General features: G+C 30.7%; 1 protein-coding gene and 1 long non-coding RNA gene across 13 annotated transcripts in view; one reads left to right on the top strand and one right to left on the bottom strand.

The window, feature by feature from the left end:
• Window positions 1-805: 805 nt before the first annotated feature.
• On the bottom strand, window positions 806-1357 carry LOC132904901 (uncharacterized). The gene is made up of 2 exons (XR_009657692.1): window positions 1248-1357; window positions 806-972 (listed from the first exon to the last, which is right to left on the bottom strand). It is a non-coding gene; the product is annotated as an uncharacterized LOC132904901 (long non-coding RNA).
• A 597-nt stretch (window positions 1358-1954) lies between these two features.
• LOC132904866 (ecotropic viral integration site 5 ortholog) overlaps window positions 1955-9994 on the top strand; it is a 29423-nt gene continuing 21383 nt past the window's right edge. For 5 of the 12 annotated variants that reach the window (XR_009657681.1, XR_009657680.1, XM_060955654.1 and 2 more), the window contains exons 1-2: window positions 7795-8202; window positions 8832-9023. The gene's annotated coding sequence lies outside the window, so the exon portion shown is untranslated. Of the gene's footprint in view, window positions 2204-7794; window positions 8203-8831; window positions 9024-9994 lie in introns of those variants that run through there. The other 7 variants (XM_060955660.1, XM_060955657.1, XM_060955656.1 and 4 more) reach the window with 7 other exon arrangements.

Below are 9994 nucleotides of genomic sequence, written 5' to 3'. Positions count from 1 at the left end.
AACTAAAAAATAATAAAACAGAGCATCCTATAATTGCAAACGAAGCATACTTTGTATTTCTACAATACTTCAGAAAATATTATTTCATTACAGACTATAGAAAACAGTTCATATTCGATCATAATCTCGCTAACAGTTTAATAAGCTTCTTAATTATATAAAAGCATAATTCCGATCGCAACTGGTTATCATCTGCATGCGTGATCGGAGGAATAAAAATTGCATTCCGTGAGGATACCTTTATTTAAATTCGAGCAAAATTCTACATAAGAGGCCGTTCATGAGTTACTCAACACTATACATAAATTCATTCAAGCTGTTAACAAGAATGTCGACATCTTTGGTCCGTGTAAAGAGACGTAAAAATTTCATACCCTCTTTGTGAAACACTTATCCCCATACGGAGATTATATTTAAATTTGTTTTGTAATATATTATACTAAAAATTTGTTAGCGTGCATTTTTTAAATGTTTGCCTAAATAATTGTTTAAATAATTGTTTTTTTTTATTTTTCTTAAGGTAATTCACTCGTTGTACTCGCAAAATAAAATTTATTTTTTCTACATTACATTTATGCATTAATGATAAAGAAAGATTAGCGTTGAACTGAATTCGATTAATATTATCGACGTAAGGATGATAAAGATCGCAAACTTCAAAAAGTCCTTATATTTATTTGTTTTGGAACTGTTATATTGGGTTGGTATATCACCTAATGACAAAATACGCAATCACTTAGTTGCCAACCCAATAGTTCATTGACCCAAACAAATTTCCCGGCATACAATATTTCAATTTTCTGCGCAGCTTTGAACGAAAAAGAAGCCATTCCGCTTCAGCCAATCAGGAATCAACTGGGCAAAGTTGTGGCGCGAAGCGTCACTGTACCGTTGAAAAGCGTGGTGTCAAGATGTGATGTTCTCTAAAGTAGGTAATTTCAACTACGTATGTTTCTGTTAGTATTCTATTGTCTTCTATCAACTGTTGTCAGGCTTGTTGAATAATAATATGTAATATGTCCTTATTTAGTATTTTATTAAGTATTGGTATATCGAAATTCTATAGTTTCTTAAACTTATTCTAAGTGTTAGTTTTAATAATAGTAGCTAATAACTTGTATTATAAGCTTTTAATACAGAATTTGAGTTTAATTATTGTTTCATTCTAATACAATTAGTTCAATTTTATACATTAATTAAAAATTTTTGATCACATTTTATACAGGTCGTTGGTCCTCAACTGGTACGAAGATGGCTTCAAAAGGATAAGAAACGTACAGATGTTGTCACAATTAAGAATGATTCGGTGTGGAGAATGTAATTTGATGACATTCGATGCAAAATATTTGATATCGTTTTTATTTTAACAAAGATGAGCGTACGTATACGTTTATATTGTTTTTTAACTGATTCACATATTGGTATCTAACTAATATGTAATATGATAAACAATTATATAGTTTAACAATGAACAACATAGATTCATTCAATTTTTATTATATTTACACAAGGAATTGAAGTTTGAAATAACTTCTATATTTTGTTACATTTCGATCACGAATTCTCTATGCGTAGTTGTTGCGTGGTCTTTTGATTTAAACAAAAATCTTCATTATTGATTAATTTTCTATCTTTAAACTTCAGATAAATAATTTTCTTTAACTTCTAAACTTGGATTTATTTAAATAATATTAATTAAAACTAATTTAATAAAACAATTTTTAAATTTCTAATTAATTTTATAGTCTTATCATTTTAAAGGTTTTATTACAAATAAACAAAAGATTATTTAAATATTTATTAATAATCAACAATTATGAACAACATTTTCAATTAAAAACGAGCGTATTACACATAACATATAACATGATGTTAGATAAAATTATAATCATATGAACTAAAATGTTAGAATTTTATGATGTTTGAAATTCGCGGCAGAAATATTAAACAAATTTCCGCCTACGTTCGTGGTGTATCAAGACGGATACGCAACGTTTACCATTGTCAGATTGTAACATTTGAAACGTTGGCAGCAGTGTAAACGAACGAATCTATCGTGATGACAATTTTAAGTGGTGACAGCCGCGTATGTGTTCCTCAGCCTCAGAGTAGCATTATATACGTTTTTGCTGACACGAAACATAATTTTCTTAGTGCGTGATTTGTTTCATAAGAAGCATATGGAATATTAATCACACGTAAGGTATGTGCTTTACGATAATTTTAACGGATATCAGAAACAGATGGTCGTCGTCGATTTCGTTTCGCCTGACAGTTTGTTAATATGGACAAGTGCCACTCTGACAGTTTTCCTCTCTCGTAGTCGTATTGTTAGGCACCTGTTACCGATTCATCGTTATTTACATTCCTGTTATCTGATTCTCGCCACTTTATTATCGATTTGCGTTTCATCCGCGTGAAAAGCGGCACGATGTGAATAAACTGTATGTGGAGTAACGTTTAATGATGTCACGTTGGAAATATTTATTTCTTCTGGTTTGAAATGAGTTTCAAGTCAATGAGAGTACATTTCGTATTTTATATTTTCATTTTTCTTAAAATAAATTACGATAGAACTACGCTGAGTTGATGTGGTTAATAATTAATTTAAAGATATAGGGATGCTTTTAAATAATAAATGGTTGTTGGAGGTTGTTTTTTTAGACTATATTGGGATTGAAGTAACAAAATAATGCACAGTCGTTATTTTTGAATAAGATTGTAATTAAACATTATTATACTGTGGATGTGCTAAATGTGCAAAATTATATAAAATTTATATGTTATGCATTTACATGTTATTTACATGTTATATAGAGTTTATTATTATATATCCAGAGTAAAATATTTGAAGAATAAAATGAGTTTCTACTTATGTTCCATTTTGTTACTTGTGTTCACAAAACTATAAATTTATGTAAATATCCATTAAATATTGTATAAGTCAACTCAATTCTTAAAAATTCATGTGATAGGTGAATTTATCCTTTAGACTTTAGATGAATCTTTAATATAAAATACTAAGAATTACTATTTTATTAACATAATTTCAATTTACATTTAAACTTGTTTGTTATCAAACAAATATCAGACCATATATTTATATTTTTATACTTCTATGAACTTAATTAAGAAAATGTAACTTAAATAGATGTAAGTTTTAACTATTAAATATTAGAATAAGTATTTCACATTGAATATTTCATACATTTTCATATATTATGTGCATTCTATATACTCTTGTATTTTCAAATTTCCAGTGAATGGACTAATTATAAATGATTTAATTGTAAGGAACTTTACATATTTGTATACTTTATATATTCGACAGGAAGTGGAATGAAGAACCTGATCGATAAATGCTTCGTTGGAAAATAGGGCTATGCGTAAATACCTTTTATAGTCACTTAGTGGGAATCACACAATAAACCTCTGCAATCATGTGGAAAGCAAAAATACGTGTGACTAGACTGCAGCTGTTCATGCATTTATGGGAATTTTAAGTGTATAAAATTGGACAGAATGCACATATTGTACATGAATATACAAGATACCCAAACTAAAGTATTCATTATAATATTTAGAGAATAAAACAAATCTCTAAATTTAGGCTTTATTCCTTTAATTGTGTTTATAAAAATTTGCATAAACATATGCAAATGACCAAAATCAAAGAGTGTGAGAATCATTGTAAGATAAAATAATTTTCTTTTAATTGCCCAATCTAACGATAATAGAGTTCATTTAAAAAATTTTATTATAGACTGATGTCTACCAAATTTAAAGTGAAAATAAATTTTTCAGGCTGTTCCTGCCTTTATTTTGAGGAAACTTTTTTCATTAAGCTTCATCACATTTTATCTATACCAGTGCATTCTCATTGGAATTTGATTGCTGAAACCGTGCGAAAGAATTCTTTTTTTCAAATCATCGCATTCCATGGTGTGCAACGAGTGTGCTTTCTTCCTTCCCCCCGCGCGTTTCTCGGTCGCTTTGTTTGCACATGCATTTGGACGATTGCTTTCCACGTATACAACCGCGTATACGTTGTGTAACCGTAACGGTAAAGCGATCCGTCATTCATCGTTACGGAACAATTAGGAAAACATATTGTAAGGAGCATGAAGATCCGATGTAATGCGTCGAGCGCAGATCGAACACTCCAGAATACAGTGGTTCATGAAAGTATTTGAAAACTTAGGATAGAAAACTTATACGGGGTGATTTGTAATTCATAGTACAAATGTAGTCAGGAAGATTTCATGGCTCAAAATAAGACAAAATAAGAAGATCAAAAACAACAAGATTTGTGTTGGAGGCTTTGTTTTTGAGAAAATTAAGTTTGAGGGTTTATCTAGTACGCGTGTAGCGGGCTAGATTTTGACTAACATATTCAAAATCTATTTTCTCCAAAACGAGACCTTAAACGATAGAATTTTATTCTTCATTTTCGACTTATTTTTACATTTTGAATAACTTCTTGTAAATTATCTATTCATGTCCAACTGAGAATTGACAAAATTCACGTATACCTCACAAATTTTCAAAATTTATTTTCTCAAAATCGAAACTTCCAACACAGTTTTGTTATTTTAAGATTTTCGTCTTATATTAAGCCATAGAATCTCCCTGATCCCGTTTGTACCACAAATTACCATAAATTTGGACCATTCTGTATATTGTATGTATTATATAAAACATTAAAGAATTCCATTATCGCTGTAATGAGACACGACCACCATGACTGTATTGGTAAAATTTGAAACCAGTCTGAATATGTACATATATTTCACAAAAAATTTCCATACAGCATGAATAGCGATCTTAAACATATAATAAGTGTTACAGATAGTCCACTGAATATCGAGGCTTGTTAACATAATGGATAAACTGTTTAAATATTTTTATAGTATTTGCAAAATATATGTATAATCTTAGTTTAGTTTAGATTAGTTCCAAATATTACCAATGGTGATAGTCCCGTCTGATTGCAATGCGAGTATTTTATGTAACACACATAATATACTGATAAAAATTTTCTATATGCGTTTAGATAGTTTTATGAACCAATGCAGCCAACGTAACGAATTTGTTTCGGTAAACAGAGACCGGTGAAAGGTTCGTTGCTTTTTTCCGCGTGTAATTGTTCCTTGCGCGAGCTGATACGCGCTTTTTCTACGATTCCATTTTGGATCCAGCTCACCTAGATATTTTATTGCGTTTCTTTTTTCTCCTCAACCTTCTTAGGACTAATTCTTGCTTCAATGTCTCAAGAAATAATTTCAGATATTAGTCTAGAGTACGACAAGAAATTTAACTGCAGTTACGCAATGGCAAATAAATTATAGTTATGTAATTAAGTATATATATATTTTTCAACGTATCAGGTGATATAACTTTTTTCATTAGAAAAATGTAGCAGTCTGTTATTAAAAAAAGAGTAATCAACATAATTTGTTGAAATTTTATTGGGAATTTCCAAATTATAAAAACAAAGGATTTCTTTATAGATACATAAACTTAAATGTTTACAAAGTTAGTAAATCCTCATTGGATTTTTTCATGAATGATGAATTTACTGTTTAGTTTAGTTGAGTTTTTCATTGAAAATTTTACAAGTAAAGAAATAAAAGAATTTTTATATAGATTTACTTTTTATAATGCTGGTCATTTTCGTCTCATTGATTTTTCTCAGTTCTATTTAAAAGATACCAATTGTATAAATAAACAAGTTTACTACAGTTATACACAAGACTAAATTATCGGTTCTACAATAAAACCAATCAATTTTGCCTCGTTACAAAGCAGAACCTGCTATGCACGAAACGTATGTTTTTGTTATTAATTGGAACTCCAATTGTGGAACGAGAAAGTTAAGAGAACCTCTATATCTATATCTCCTTTCCTATAAACTTTAACAACATTCGCTATAATTTATATAAACTGTGACTGTAATTTATTTTTGTAAAATATATTTATTCTCCTCGGTATAGACAAAATAGTAATTAAAATGAAATATTGTATGACATTTTTATTATATATTTATACATGATATTTTTATTAATTCATTAAGCAATAGATAACACGTAAAGGTTGTACAAATGCAATATTATTTAAAAATGTAAATAAACTAAGTTACTGTTAAATTAAGAAGAAATAGAATAATGTAGAGTAATAATAAAAAGTTATTAGAATAATAGATACATTACAGAAGTCCATTACACAAATAAATTCAACGAATATGTAATTTAGTCAAAGTTACTGTGTTTATCGTCCGGAAGAATTTTCTATCTGATCTCGCTTGGTGAAGAGCGTTTCATTAAATTTGCGTACATAGGTCATTGACCAGTTATTTGATTTTTCGTCGAAATTTTAAATAGAATATCAATGAGAATGAATATTTCGTCCGATAAATGTTTTAAGAAGAGGACACTATTTTTCTTTAATTTTTCTCCAGTTCATCGGACATTATTTTCAATTCTATATTATAATATAATATTGATAATATCGCTAATCTATTCTCATTATTCAATACAAGTTTTTGAAGTCTTGCAATATTGCATAAAAAAATATTTGTTCAATCTGGACAATTTAATTTCTTATAATAAAGAATGATATACTTCTATCAATATTTTAATATTCTTATATTTTCTTAATACCTCATATATATTTTCCAATATTTCAATAATTCCACTAATCTTCGCGATTTAATATCCCTCTCATTTACCGATACGTTTCTGCTTAATTTCTCCCATATGTCAGTGACCCTTCAGTCTTCATTGAAAAAAACCTACATATCTAAATTTTACTTTTTATCGTCCTATCCTGCACTTTAATGTGTTTGCTCCGTACATCTGGGATCCGAGGAATTGTAACATTTTTATTTATCGACAAAGTATCGGTCTGAATTTTAAAACTGTTCCTCTATAGAAAGTAGAAAATGTGACTTATCATATTCTTGTCTTACAGCCTTTATTGTACCATAATATCGTATAAAATATCGTAAGCATGTGAACGACGCCGTTTCGTGAAATACGTCGACCATAGCGTCGCACATCACGAAAATTGAGATCAGACTATGGTTACAGTGGACGCGTATTTGCATATTCGGACGAACTAACGTTCTGACGAATGAAACATCATAGCACTCATAAAAATCTATAAACATATTTGATTACATCGACGTATTGAATTCATCAGAACTTTAATTTGTCCGAATATGCATCTACCTTGGACGTTAATCAATCTAGCGTGATCTTCATAATTTATTCGAAAACAGATTTTTCTGTACAAAGCCACGGACGAAATTTACACCGTGTACAAGTTTATCGAAAGATCTAATTAATATAACAGTGATATAATGTAAGAAACAAGAAGCCAACAATCTTCTTGTAATGTTTCATTAATTCGTAATATTTTTCAGTCTAAGCTACAGATAAATAAATAAAATTTAAAAAAAAGTAAAAAAGTAAAGGAATTTTGCACTGCAATAGGATAAAATCAACAGAATAGATTAAATAAAATAACTTAATTTAGTTAGAAATTAACGGAATAAGTAGCTTAACTGAATTATTAATTATCTCTACTGATCCAATGCCTCGCTCTGTCCCTGAAAAATCAACATAATCAATATCACATTTCTTCGTGATATTTCTAGAGAAAATTTGCTATCGTTCCGTCGGCGGAATCGCGTAGGTCCTTTTATTTACTTTCTCGTTACGAAAGAAGAAAGAGAGGTCGGTGCGCATGTGAAGCATCCTGGCCTGCGCGGGCTCCATCGACCCTCAAACCATTTCGTATACGTTTCCAGTACGTGTTTAGCGATCCTACTGTGCCAGTTTGATCGGAAAAGGGAACGAGATAAAATCACCATCGATTGGCCAATTAACCGGCGCCCCTTGTCGGACAATCGTGCCTCGACTGCATTCGAGACCAATCGTTATCTCTGTGTGATATCGTGATATTACCGTATACCGGTTAAGGCAATCGTCCACACCTGTCACGCCACTTGATCTCGATCCTCGTCTTTTCTGGTTAGACATGTACGGTCGTTTCGTCGCAGTGAACGATTTTAGTTTATTTCATTGCTATTACTCTCTTTGTTATTTCGTTATCAACACGTTGACTGTCGTGCGAATTTGACATACTCTGTGTTGGCAGCGGCGACAAATTGAAATGTCGATGGTTTACTCTACAAATAATGTACGTTCGATTTTAGCGTTTTCGGGAAAAAACCGTTTTACAAATCTAATGGTATTTTATAATTAAATTAATACTTTCTGCGTTGTATTCGTCTTTATCAATGTTATCGTAAAATTATTCGGCAAATTGTCCATTGATCCCTTTTAGGAACGTAAAATGACAAAGGTCATATTACGGTTCAGGATCATGGCTCTTGAAAATCTCTCTCTCTCTCTCTTTCTCTCTGTATATATATACGTATAAGTACAATAAATAAAAAGATTAATTTGAGAAATTTGCCAGATGTAAATGTGATTTTTATATAACGCAATGAAACAGTGAAGAATTATTTGTTACGTACAAAAATTCAAATTTCACAAAAAGTGGACGTACGATTTTTGTGCAATAAGCCATTGATACATTTGGCGATAATATTTCATTTTTCGAAAATATTATATCGTCCACTTGTTTCTGATAATGTTATTCGAGTAATTCACGTTTCTGACGATTGATTAGTCTGTGAAATGTCTTATCTTAATTATCCTACAAAATTTTGTAACGTGAGCCACCGATGGCCACCGTGGCAGTCAACGTATTAATACGTATTTTTTCCACTTCTTTATTTTAAATGATATTATATTTTATTATAGTAGGAAAGAAGACGAAAGAAAAAGACGATGGTTGTCTTAAAGGGGACGTTTTAAAGGGGAGCGAGTTCTCGAGTTTACGTAATCGTGTTTTAGACGATTGTATACACGGTGACTTGGAAATCGTACTGTAATAGGAAAAGAGGTGATTCTCCGTGTAGAAACAAATCGAAAACGTAGAATAACGATCTTCGGGTATCTCGCGCAAGGATTCTGGTTTAGAATCGAATTAAGGGATATAAAGGGTGTTGGTATAATAATAGATCAAAATTGGTTTGATCGGAAAGGATTTAATGGAGGAGTTTCTTAGGAATTACTGAGATTAAATCGGCTGAAGACTTAGAAAGTAATTCACAGAGAAGATTTCAGAGTTTACGTAATCTTTACTTTAGATAATTCTTCTCAGAGCAATGTATTAGAATTTTTGTTTGGAGGGAAAGAGTAGAGGACAGAAATTTAAGAGTATTCTACGCTTGTGTATATGTAATAGATCAGTAAAGGCAGAGTTTAGAACGGAAGAGTTTAAGTTTGCTTTTATTCCGGTGGAAGACGGATTGAATTTAAGGAAGCCCTACGAGATCGTTTCTCTGGAATCTTAGAGTTTACGTAATCGTTTCTCGGACGATTATATGTTCGTTAGGTTAATGTACTATTGGTGCTTTTATTTGGAGTTAGGGGATATACCAACATACGACATAATGGATAGAAAGTGGTTGAAGATTGGAAGGAAGGGTGTATTGGGGATGAAATAACAGAACGTTTTACGTTTGCTTCCTCTTTGGTGATTGAGGTTTTATCTTTCGTTTCTAAGTTTCTTTTATATTTATGGAAGAATATAATTCTTTATGTCGCAATTAAAATACTAAAAATAATATTTTTAACTTATTTAAAAATTATACATTTTAGCGTACTACTCGAACACTGATTTTTCGAACAATTTGAGCCGATCAAAAGGCTGGTAACTATGAGCATCATCGAGCCTCGATATTTATAAAAGTCGCATCAGCGCGATATATACAGCGAGTCAGAAGCGATTCTAAACAGGTTTTTTCGTTACAAGCGATTTCTTCGTAGATTCTACGGTATATTCGACTCGTCATTTTATTCCATTGTATATCGAGCAGAAAAGTGACTGCAGAACTCTATACATACCTTATATAAAACAC

Source organism: Bombus pascuorum, chromosome 3 (assembly GCF_905332965.1).
Source record: "Bombus pascuorum chromosome 3, iyBomPasc1.1, whole genome shotgun sequence".
Lineage (NCBI taxonomy): Eukaryota > Metazoa > Arthropoda > Insecta > Hymenoptera > Apidae > Bombus > Bombus pascuorum.
Note: the sequence above shows the minus strand (reverse complement) of the source record. Positions and strands in the feature narration are given on the sequence as shown.